We start from the raw sequence: 10725 nt of genomic DNA, 5'->3' as shown, positions 1-10725 counted from the left end.
CAATGAAGGATGCGGCCGAGGACGAGCCGGAGCCACGCTCCTCGCTGGTCCATGTCGGCATCACCATGGGTGAGACCATGCCCACTACACGGACATGGTGCTGGAGGAGAGGGAGGCCGCATTTCGGTAGGCGTATGCCGACCAGGCCTAAAACCCCCGCCTCCTCGATGAGCATTGGCGTGCGGAGGAGCTACTCACCGCCAGCACGGCCATAGTGCCGGACGTGGACATGGTCGAGCAGGAGGCGCTGGTTGACTCCTACAACACTGCCTGCGAAATTCGTCGCAACCATTGGCGGTACATCCAGTATCGGGCGGATTTAGAGGAAGCCTACAAGGAGATTGACGAGGTGGCAGATGAGGTCTTTGGCAAGAGCGAGGAGGAGGAGGATATTTCCAGCGTCGCCACCGCCCCGCCTCGCCACCACGACCATAAATCCGGCACATGCGCGAGCGTCGCTGGCAACGAGGAAGAGTAACGCATGTGAGGTAGCCGACGCTTGTATCCCATGAAGGCCACCACTCATCCCCTCCCGTTGAAGCTAAGCTTGGTGGGCTCAACATCCTCGGTTGATTAGCCGCTTGGCGGCGACATCATGGCTGATAGCTTTACTTCCCAGGGCTCATGGCTACGGTGGAGGCGGATAATTTTAGTTCTGGGGCTTCATTTTTCAGGGATCATGGTAGGCCAGATATAGGGGACGGGCGTCGACGACCATTTTAGTCTAGGTTTGGAGTCCGGCCTAGTTGAAATATGGCTAAATGTAATGAATTTGCTCTTGTTTAGATGAAAGCATCCGATTCTATGTAAAAATAATCGAAGCATGAATGAATATTGTCCGGTGTGTTCAAATATGCATCAAATTTGTTTAGTTTCATTAAAATTATTCCAAAATGTAACCGGACATATGCGGATTGCATTGGATGGCTGGCTCCCGCATCCATGTCTGCAGACTGGTCCCCCTCTTTCCACGAATGGATGCAGGAGGAAATTTGGGGGTGACTGTTGGAGATGCCCTAAAGCCCATAGGTCTACTTCGTTAATTGCAGCAATCAATCGACTTCAACCTGGGAGAAGAAGTTTTCATCATATAAGCACAATGTAGATTGGAAATCCCATAGACAAACCACCTCCTTAATAAAACTTCCATTAGCTTTACACAACGACAATGGCCTACAGCCGTGTGGATTGGGTTTTTCTGGAACGTGCTTTGTTGAAGTGGGTTTTACCCCTGATGGGTCTCTCGAGTTATGGAGTGTGTGCGCTTAGTAAAGTTCTCGGTGAAGTTTAATGGAAGATTGCATCAAGGTGACACGTTATCACCTTTTCTTTTCCTCTTTGTCACTGACGCTTTGTCTTGTTGCATGATGATGTACAAGGAAGAGGCCTAGAGGCTCTCAAAATATGTCGGACGATGCCGACTATTTTACATTTATTGTTTGCGGATGATTCCCATCTCTTCTTCCGGGTAATGTCGTGGTTCTAAGTCTGACAGTAGAATGGGGGGTAGGAATGTAGAGGCAAGATCTTAGCTATGGAGGAGTTGTACACGCGAGTTTTACGAGTTCGGGCCCTTCTCGGAGGAAATAACAGCCCTACGTCTCGGAGCCCGGAGGCGGTCGACTGGATTATATGCGTGCGTGTTACAGGGGGTGCGAACCCTTGTTCATGAGGAGGGGGTGGCTTATATAGAGTTCGCCAGACCTCTTCCGCCCTCAGTTACAAAGGGTTTAAGGTACATAAAGACGAGGACGTTACTGGTAACGCCTGCAATAAAGATACATAATGACCATTAAAGCTATGACTTAATTCCCGACCATTGCAGAGTGGAGTGGCTCTAGATCTTTTGGTAGTCGAGTGATTGCCCATATGATAACCCACAAGTATAGGGGATCGCAACAGCTTTCGAGGGTAGAGTATTCAACCCAAATTTATTGATTCGACACAAGGGGAGCCAAAGAATATTCTCAAGTATTAGCAGCCGAGTTGTCAATTCAACCACAGCTGGAAACTTAGTATCTGCAGCAAAGTGTTTAGTAGCAAAGTAATATGATAGTGATGATAACGGTAACAAAAGAGTAATGAAAGCAAAGTAATGTTTTTGGTATTTTGTAGTGATTGTAACAATAGCAACAGGAAAGTAAATAAGCGTAAACCAATATATGGAAAGCTCGTAGGCATTGGATCAATGATGGATAATTATGTCGGATGCGGTTCATCATGTAACAGTCATAACATAGGGTGACACAGAACTAGCTCAAATTCGTTAATGTAATATAGGCATGTATTCCGAATATAGTCATACGTGTTTATGGAAAAGAACTTGCATGACATCTTTTGTCCTACCCTCCCATGGCAGCGGGGTCCTAATGGAAACTAAGGGAGATTAAGGCCTCATTTTAATAGAGAACCGGAATAAAGCATTAGCACATAGTGAATACATGAACTCCTCAAACTACGGTCATCACCGGTAAGTATCCCGATTATTGTCACTTCGGGGTTAACAGATCATAACACATAATAGGTGACTATAGACTTGCAAGATAAGATCAAGAACTCTCATATATTGATGAAAAGATAATAGGTTCAGATCTGAAATCATGGCACTCGGTGTTGGGGAACGTAGCATAAATTCAAAATTTTCCTACGTGTCACCAAGATCTATCTATGGAGTCATCTAGCAACGAGGGAGGAGTGGATCTACATACCCTTGTAGATCGCACGCGGAAGCGTTCAAGAGAACGGGGTTGATGGAGTCGTACTCGTCGTGATCCAAATCACTGATGATCCTAGCGCCGAACGGACGGCACCTCCGCGTTCAACACACGTACGGAGCAGCGACGTCTCCTCCTTCTTGATCCAGCAAGGGGGGAGGAGAGGTTGATGGAGATCCAACAGCACGACGGCGTGGTAGTGGAAGTAGCGGGATTCCAACAGGGCTTCGCCAAGCGCTACGGGAGGAGGGAGATGTGTCACGGGAGGGAGAGGGAGGCGCCAGGGCTTAGGTATTGCTGCCCTCCCTTCCCCCCACTATATATAGGGCCAAGGGAGAGGGGGGCGCAGCCTTGGCCCTTCCTCCAAGGAAGGGTGCGGCCAGGAAGGAGTCCATCCTCCCCAAGGCACCTAGGAGGTGCCTTCCCCCTTTAGGACTCTTCCTTTCCCTTATCTCTCGGCGCATGGGCCTCTTGGGGCTGGTGCCCTTGGCCCATATAGGCCAAGGCGGGCACCCCTACAGCCCATGTGCCCCCCCGGGGCAGGTGGACCCCTTTGGTGGACCCCCGGACCCCTTTCGGCACTCCCGGTACAATACCGATAATGCGCGAAACTTTTCCGGCGACCAAAACAAGACTTCCCATATATAAATCTTTACCTCTGGACCATTCCGGAACTCCTCGTGACGTCCGGGATCTCATCCGGGACTCCGAACAACTTTCGGGTTACCGCATACTAATATCTCTATAACCCTAGCGTCACCGAACCTTAAGTGTGTAGACCCTATGGGTTCGGGAGACATGCAGACATGACCGAGATGACTCTCCGGTCAATAACCATCAGCGGGATCTGGATACCCATGTTGGCTCCCACATGTTCCATGATGATCTCATCGGATGAACCATGATGTCAAGGACTTAATCAATCCCGTATACAATTCCCTTTGTCTAGCGGTACGATACTTGCCCGAGATTCGATCGTCGGTATCCCGATACCTTGTTCAATCTCGTTACCGGCAAGTCTCTTTTACTCATTTCGTAACACATCATCCCATGATCAACTCCTTGATCACATTGTGCACATTATGATGATGTCCTACCAAGTGGGCCCAGAGATACCTCTCCGTTTACACGGAGTGACAAATCCCAGTCTCGATTCGTGCCAACCCAACAGACACTTTCGGAGATACCTGTAGTGTACCTTTATAGCCACCCAGTTACGTTGTGACGTTTGGCACACCCAAAGCACTCCTACGGTATCCGGGAGTTGCACAATCTCATGGTCTAAGGAAACGATACTTGACATTAGAAAAGCTTTAGCATACGAACTACATGATCTTATGCTAGGCTTAGGATTGGGTCTTTGTCCATCACATCATTCTCCTAATGATGTGATCCCGTTATCAATGACATCCAATGTCCATGGTCAGGAAACCGTAACCATCTATTGATCAACGAGCTAGTCAACTAGAGGCTTACTAGGGACATGGTGTTGTCTATGTATCCACACATGTATCTGAGTTTCCTATCAATACAATTCTAGCATGGATAATAAACGATTATCATGAACAAGGAAATATAATAATAACTAATTTATTATTGCCCCTAGGGCATATTTCCAACAGTCTCCCACTTGCACTAGAGTCAATAATCCAGTTCACATCGCTATGTGATTAACACTCAAGGTCACATCCCCATGTGACTAACACCCAAAGAGTCTACTAGAGTCAATAATCTAGTTCACATTACCATGTGATTAACACTCGATGAGTTCTGGGTTTGAACATGTTATGCTTGTGAGAGAGATGTTATAGTCAACGGGTCTGAATCTTTCAGATCCGTATGTACTTCGCAAATCTCTATGTCATCTTGTACATGCAGCTACTATGCTATATTTGGAGCCATTTCAAATAACTGTTCTACTTGGAGCTATTCTAAATTGTTGCTCCATTATACGTATCCGGTATCTCTACTCAGAGCTATCCGGATAGGTGTTAAGATTGCATCAACGTAACTCTTTACGTCGAACTCTTTATCACCTCCATAACCGAGAAACATATCCTCATTCCTCTAAGGATAATTTAGACCGCTATCTGGTGATCTACTCCTAGATTACCTTTGTACCCTCTTGCCAGATATGTGGCAAGGTACACATCAGGTGCAGTACTCAGCATGGCATACCGTATAGAGCCTATGACAAAAGCATAGGGGACGACATTCGTCCTTTCTCTTTCTTCTGCCGTGGTCGAGCTTTAAGTCTTAACTTCATACCTTACAACTCAGGCAAGTACTCCTTCTTTGACTGATCCATCTTGAACCCCTTCAAGATCATGTCAAGGTATGTGCTCATTTGAAAGTACCATTAAGCGTTTTGATCTATCCTTATAGATCTTGATGCTCAATGTTCAAGTAGCTTAATCCAGGCTTTCCATTGAAAAACACTTTCCAAATAACCCTATATGCTTTCCAGAAATTCTACATCATTTCTGATCCATAATATGTCAACAACATATACTCATCGGAAATTCTATAGTGCTCCCACTCACTTCTTTGGAAACACAAGTTTCTCATAAACTTTGTATAAACCCAAAATCTTTGATCATCTCATCAAAACGTACAATCCAACTCCGAGATGCTTACTCCAGTCCTTAGAAGGATCGCTGGAGCTTTGCATACTTATTAGCATCTTTCAAGATTGACAAAACCTTCCGGTTGTATCACATACAACCTTTCCTCAAGAAAATCATCGAGGAAACAATGTTTTGACATCCTACCTGCAAGATTTCATAAATAATGCAGTAATCGCTAATATAATTCCAACAGACTCTTAGCATCGCTACGAGTGAGAAAGTCTCATCGTAGTCAACTCCTTGAACTTGTTGGAAAACATCTTAACGACAAGTCGAGCTTTCTTAATGGTGATACTTACCATCATTGTCCGTCTTCCTTTCAAAATCCATATGTACCTAACAGCCTTACGACCATCAAGTAGTTCTTCCAAAGTCTACACTTTGTTTTCATACATGGATCCTATCTCAGATTTTATGGCCTCGAGCCATTTATCGGAATCCGGGCCCACCATCGCTTCTCTATGGCTCGTAGGTTCATTGTTGTCTAGCAACATGACTTCCAAGACAGGATCACGTACCACTCTGAAGTAGTACGCATCCTTGTCATCCCACAAGGTTTGGTAGTGACTTGATCTGAAGTTTCATGATCACTATCATAAGCTTCCACTTCAATTTTTGTAGGTGCCACAGGAACAACTTCCTGTGCCCTGCCACACACTAGTTGAAGAGACGGTTCAATAACCTCATCAAGTCTCCACCATCCTCCCACTCAATTCTTTCGAGAGAAACTTTTCCTCGAGAAAGGACCCGATTCTAGAAACAATCCCTTATTGCTTTTGGATCTGAGACAGGAGGTATACCCAACTGTCTTGGGTGTCCTATGAAGATGCATTTATCCACTTAGGGTTCGAGCTTATCAGCCTGAAACTTTTCCACATAAGCGTCGCAGCCCCACACTTTTAAGAAATGACAGCTTAGGTTTCTCTACACCATAGTTCATACGGTATCATCTCATCGGAATTACGTGGTGCCCTATTTAAATTGAATGTGGTTGTCTTTAATGCCTAACCCATAAACTATCGTGGTAATTCGATAAGAGACATCATGGTATGCATCATATCAAATAGGGTGCAGTTATGATGTTCGGACACACCATCACACTCTGGTGTTCCAGGCTGTATTAGTTGTGAAACAATTTCCACAATGTCTTAATTCTGTGCCAAACTCGTAATTCAGATATTCATCTCTATGATCATATCATAGATATTTTATCCTCTTGTCACGACGATCTTTCAACTTCACCCTGAAATTACTTGAACCTTTCAATAATTCAGACTCGTGATTCATCAAGTAAATATACTCAACATCTACTCAAATCATCTATGAAGTAAGAACATAACGATATCCACTACACGCCTCAGCACTCATTGGACTGCACACATCAAAATGTATTACTTCCAACAAGTTGCTTTCTTGTTCCATTTTACTGAAAATGAGGCTTTTAGTCATCTTGCCCATGTGGTATGATTTGCATGTCTCAAGTGATTCAAAATCAAGTGAGTCCAAACGATCCATTTGTATAGAGTTTCTTCATGCATATGTACCAACAAACATGGTTCGCATGTCTCAATCCTTTCAAAAATGAGTGAGTCCAAAGATCCATCACATGGAGCTTCTTCATGCGTTTTATACTGATATGACTTAAGTGGCAGTGCCACAAGTAGGTGGTACTATCATTACTATCCTATATCTTTTGGCATGAACATGTGTATCACTACGATCGAGATTCAATAAACCATTCATTTTAGGCGTAAGACCATTGAAGGTATTATTCAAATAAACAGAGTAACCATTATTCTCCTTAAATGAATAACCGTATCGCGATAGACATAATCCAATCATTTCTATGCTCAACGCAAACACCAAATAACAATTATTTAGGTTTTAATACCAATCTCGATGGTAGAGGGAGCGTGCGATGCTTGATCATATCAACCTTGGAAACACTACCAACACATATCGTCAGCTCACCTTTAGCTAGTCTCCGTTTATTCCGTAGCTTTTATTTCGAGTTACTAACACATAGCAACCGAACCGGTATCTAATACCCTGGTGCTACTAGGAGTACTAGTAATGTACACATTAACATAATGTATATCCAATATACTTCTATCGATAGTCTTCTCATCTACCAAGTATCTAGGGTAATTCTACTCCAGTGGCTGTTCCCCTTTATTACAGAAGCACTTAGTCTCGGGCTTGGGTTCAACTTTGTGTTTCTTCACTTGAGCAGCAACTGACTTGTCGTTTCATGAAGTATCCCTTTCTTGCCCTTGCCCTTCTTGAAACTAGTGGTTTCACCAACCATCAACAATTGATGCTCCTTCTTGATTTCTACTTTTGTGGTGTCAAACATCGCGAATATCTCAAGGATTATCATATATGTCCCTGATATATTATAGTTCATCGCGAAGCTCTAGCAGCTTGGTGGTAATGACTTCGGAGAAACATCACTATCTCATCTGGAAGATCAACTCCCACTCGATTCAAATGATTGTTGTACTCAGACAATCTGAGCACAAGCTCAACAATTGAGCTTTTCTCCCTTAGTTTGCAGGCTAAGAGAATCGTCGGAGGTCTTATACCTCTTGACGTGGGCATGAGCCTGAATTCCCAATTTCAGCCCTCGAAACATCTCATATGTTTCGCGACGTTTTAAAACGTCTTCGGTGCCTCTACTCTAAACCGTTTAACTGAACTATCACGTAGTTATCAAAATGTGTATGTCAGATGTTCGCAACATCCACAGACGACGTTCGAGGTTCAGCACACTGAGCGGTGCATTAAGGACATAAGCCTTTTACTATCTGCATAATTGCTACTATCAACTTTCAACTAATTTTTCTTAGGAACATATCTAAACAGTAGAACTAAAGTGTGAGCTACGACATAATTTGCAAAATCCTTTTGACTATGTTCAGGATAATTAAGTTCATGAACTCCCACTCAGATAGACATCCCTCTAGTCATCTAAGTGATTACATGATCCGAGTCAACTAGGCCATGTCCGATCATGTGAGACGGACTAGTCAACATCGGTGAACATCTTCATGTTGATCGTATCTACCATACGACTCATGCTCGACCTTTCGGTCTCTTGTGTTCCGAGGCCATGTCTGTACATGCTAGGCTCGTCAAGTCAACCTAAGTGTTTTGCGTGTGTAAATCTGTCTTACACCCATTGTATGTGAACGTTAGAATCTATCACACCCGATCATCACGTGGTGCTTCGAAACAACGAACTGTCGCAACAGTGCACAGTTAGGGGGAACACTTTCTTGAAATTATTATGAGGGGTCATCTTATTTACTACCGTCATTCTAAGTAAACAAGATGCATAAACATGATAAACATCACATGCAATCAAATAGTGACATGATATGGCCATCATCACTTTGCTCCTCTTGATCTCCATCTTCGGGGCTCCATGATCATCATCGTCACCGGCATGACACCATGATCTCCATCATCATGATCTCTATCATCGTGTCTTCATGAAGTTGTCTCGTCAACTATTACTTCTACTACTACAGCTAACGGTTAGCAATAAAGTAAAGTAATTACATGACGTTTATGTTGACACGCAGGTCATAAATAAATTAAGACAACTCCTATGGCTCCTGCCGGTTGTCATACTCATCGACATGCAAGTCTTGATTCCTATTACAAGAACATGATCAATCTCATACATCACATATCATTCATCACATTCTTCTTGGCCATATCACATCACATAGCATACCCTGCAAAAACAAGTTAGACGTCCTCTAATTGTTGTTTGCATGTTTTACGTGGCTGCTATGGGTTTCTAGCAAGAACGTTTCTTACCTATGCAAAAACCACAATGTGATATGCCAATTGCTATTTACCCTTCATAAGGACCCTTTTCATCAAATCCGATCCGACTAAAGTGGGAGAGACAGACACCCGCTAGCCACCTTATGCAACTAGTGCATGTCAGTCGGTGGAACCAGTCTCACGTAAGAGTACGTGTAAGGTCGGTCCGGGCCGCTTCATCCCACAATGTCTCCGAATCAAGATTGGACTAGTAACGGTAAGCATATTGAACAAAATCAACACCCACAACTACTTTGTGTTCTACTCGTGCATAGAAACTACGCATAGACCTAGCTCATGATGCCACTGTTGGGGAACGTAGCATAAATTCAAAATTTTCCTACATGTCTCCAAGATCTATCTATGGAGTCATCTAGCAACGAGGGAGGAGTGGATCTACATACCCTTGTAGATCGCGCGCGGAAGCGTTCAAGAGAACGGGGTTGATGGAGTCGTACTCGTCATGATCCAAATCACCGATGATCCTAGCGCCGAACGGACGGCACCTCCGCGTTCAACACACGTACGGAGCAGCGACGTCTCCTCCTTCTTGATCCAGCAAGGGGGAGGAGAGGTTGATGGAGATCCAACAGCACGACGGCGTGGTGGTGGAAGTAGCGGGATTCCAACAGGGCTTCGCCAAGCGCTATGGGAGGAGGGAGATGTGTCATGGGAGGGAGAGGGAGGCGCCATGGCTTAGGTATTGCTGCCCTCCCTTCCCCCCACTATATATAGGGCCAAGGGAGAGGGGGGGCAGCCTTGGCCCTTCCTCCAAGGAAGGGTGCGGCCAGGGAGGAGTCCATCCTCCCCAAGGCACCTAGGAGGTGCCTTCCCCCTTTAGGACTCTTCCTTTCCCTTATCTCTTGGCGCATGGGCATCTTGGGGCTGGTGCCCTTGGCCCATATAGGCCAAGGCGCACACCCCTACAGCCCATGTGGCCCCCCGGGGCAGGTGGACCCCCGGACCCCTTTCGGCACTCCCGGTACAATACCGATAATGCACGAAACTTTTCCGGCGACCAAAACAAGACTTCGCATATATAAATCTTTACCTCCGGACCATTCCGGAACTCCTCGTGACGTCCGGGATCTCATCCGGGACACCGAACAACTTTCGGGTTACCGCATACTAATATCTCTATAACCCTAGCGTCACCGAACCTTAAGTGTGTAGACCCTACGGGTTCGGGAGACATGCAGACATGACCGAGATGACTCTCCGGTCAATAACCATCAGCGGGATCTGGATACCCATGTTGGCTCCCACATGTTCCATGATGATCTCATCGGATGAACCACGATTTCAAGGACTTAATCAATCCCGTATACAATTCCCTTTGTCTAGCAGTACGATACTTGCCCGAGATTCGATCGTCGGTATCCCGATACCTTGTTCAATCTCGTTACCGGCAAGTCTCTTTTACTCGTTTCGTAACACATCATCCCGTGATCAACTCCTTGATCACATTGTGCACATTATGATGATGTCCTACCGAGTGGGCCCAGAGATACCTCTCCATTTACACGGAGTGACAAATCCCAGTCTCG

The sequence above is a fragment of the Triticum aestivum genome, chromosome 5A, assembly GCF_018294505.1.
Source record: "Triticum aestivum cultivar Chinese Spring chromosome 5A, IWGSC CS RefSeq v2.1, whole genome shotgun sequence".
Lineage (NCBI taxonomy): Eukaryota > Viridiplantae > Streptophyta > Magnoliopsida > Poales > Poaceae > Triticum > Triticum aestivum.
Note: the sequence above shows the minus strand (reverse complement) of the source record.